Below are 2,500 nucleotides of genomic sequence, written 5' to 3' on the forward strand. Positions count from 1 at the left end.
CTCTCTCTCTCACACACACACACACACACACACACACACACACACACACACACAGCTTCCTTGTGTATGTAAGTATGTGTGTGTGTATTTATAGGAAGGAAGGACGGAAGGGATTGAGGGAACACACACACACACACACACACACACACACACACACACACACACACGGAGGAAGAAGTTTTAAGGGAAGACCTCTAAGATCACCTCGTCAGCTTCTTTTTAACTACCGGGTGTGTGGTTGAGCAGGAGGAGGGGGAGGAGGAGGAGGAAAAGAGAAAGGCTAAACATAGGAAGAGGAGGAGGAATTTCATGAGAGGGGATGTCATTAATCAACATAGAACCTCGCATAGTATAAGAACATGTCGCATTAGTTTGAAAGCATAGCGAGATGGCAAATAGCAAAAACATATGATGAGAGGAGGAATTTCATGAGAGGGGATGTCAGTAATCAACATAGAACCTCACATAGTATAAGAACATGTCGCATTAGTTTGAAAGCATAGTGAATGGTGGAAGAGAGGAAGAATGTGATGATTGTACGAGATGGCAAATAGCATAGACAACATAGGAAGAGAGGAGGAATTTCATGAGAGGGAAGGTCGTAAATCAACATAGAACCTCGCATAGTATGAGAACAACATATCGTATTAGTTTAAAAGCATGAATGGTGGAAGAGAGGAAGAATATGATGATTGTACGAGATAGCAAATAGCATAGACAACATAGGAAGAGAGGAGGAATTTCATGAGAGGGAAAGTCATAATCAACATAGAGCCTTACATCGTACAAGAACAACATATATTATTAGTTAATAAGCATAGTGAATGGTGGAAGAGAGGAAGAATGTGATGATTGTACGAGATGGCAAATAGCATAGACAACATAGGAAGAGAAGAGGAATTTCATGAGAGGGAAGGTCGTAAATCAACATAGAACCTCGCATAGTATAAGAACAACATATCGTATTAGTTTAAAAGCATGAATGGTGGAAGAGAGGAAGAATATGATGATTGTACGAGATAGCAAATAGCATAGACAACATAGGAAGAGAGGAGGAATTTCATGAGAGGGAAGGTCATAAATCAACATAGAACCTTACATCGTACAAGAACAACATATAATATTAGTTAATAAGCATAGTGAATGGTGGAAGAGAGGAAGAATATGGTGATTAATTGTACGAGATAGCAAATAACATAGACAACATAGGAAGAGAAGAGGAATTTCATGAGAGGGAAAGTCATAAATCTACATAGAACCTCACATAGTATAAGAACAATATATAGTATTAGTTTGAAAGCCTAGTAAATGGTGGGAGGGATTAAGAATATGATTGTACGAGAGCTAGAAAGACGAAGAGGACACAAGAGAAAGTATTAACAAAACCTCACATAAGAACATGTATCAGCTTATAAGAACAACACTGGCCATCATAATAACAGCATAGCATAAGATAGCATAGCACACGACACGCAGTAATAGAAGTAGTAGGAGGAGGAAGAAGAATAAAATAGACGTATAAATGAGGAAATACGAGAAATGGAAAACTCAGTGGACGTAGGAAGAAGAGGAGGAGGAAGAAAAAAATATATACATGAATGAGAAAATAAGTGAAGAAAAAGAGAACTCGAAGGACGTAGGAAGAAATAGAAACACGAATGAGAAAATGAGAAGAGAAAGAAAAATTCGAAGGACGCAAGAAAAGGAGGAGGAAGAAGTTAGTCGTAAAGAGAGATAAGATAAAAAAAAAAAAACAGCACTAAGGTCGTAGGAAGAGGAGGAGGAGGATAAGAAGAAAGGGAATAACATAATATCACGCACTAGGAAATTAAGTAGAAAGAAGAGAAAGAGGAGAAGGAGAAGGATGAAATAAAACACCAGAACATAACCTATACATATCATAAACCCACATTACGTATCATTATTATACTACTACTACTACTACTACTACCACTACTACTACTACTACTACTACTACTACTACTATCTCCTATCCCATTATCTCATTACGAGGCTATTTCGCTGCCTCTGCAAAATCTAACGGAAAAAAAGACATTATTAGCTTAGTCGAGGCTTGTGATATGATAAAAACCTTCACTATATTGTCTCACGTTCTCTTATATTTCATTTTTTGTCCATATTATTTATCCTCTTCCTCATCTTCCTACCGTGTCTTTTTCTTTCTATTATCCTATTTACTTATTTTTGCTTTACTGGATATTGTTTTGTGTTTACCATACGTTATTTTTGTCTTTCTTTAGTCTTTCTCCCTTTTCTTTGCTTTCCTTTATCATATTTTAACATTTTTTAGGTTTAATATATTCTTATGTTCATCGTATGTTATTCCTACTTATCCTTATACACCATCTCTATTAATTTTCCTTCTTTATTTCCTTTTGTCATCTTTTCATCAGTTCTTGCACTAGTACTTGTTTCTCTCTTCCTCTTCTCTTCTGAGCCTCGAGAAAGAAAAAGAAGACGAAGTAAAGGGGATTCTAAA

General features: G+C 36.6%; 1 protein-coding gene and 1 long non-coding RNA gene across 2 annotated transcripts in view; both read left to right on the plus strand.

Moving 5' to 3' along the window:
• LOC126993604 (ADP-ribosylation factor-like protein 5B) overlaps window positions 1-2,500 on the plus strand; it is a 26,428-nt gene that overhangs the window by 7,437 nt on the left and 16,491 nt on the right. The gene's annotated exons all lie outside the window — the stretch shown is intronic.
• On the plus strand, window positions 400-1,715 carry LOC126993609 (uncharacterized). Its single transcript, XR_007748039.1, has 2 exons — window positions 400-756; window positions 1,075-1,715. It is a non-coding gene; the product is annotated as an uncharacterized LOC126993609 (long non-coding RNA).

The sequence above is a fragment of the Eriocheir sinensis genome, chromosome 7 (assembly GCF_024679095.1).
Source record: "Eriocheir sinensis breed Jianghai 21 chromosome 7, ASM2467909v1, whole genome shotgun sequence".
NCBI classification, from domain to species: domain Eukaryota; kingdom Metazoa; phylum Arthropoda; class Malacostraca; order Decapoda; family Varunidae; genus Eriocheir; species Eriocheir sinensis.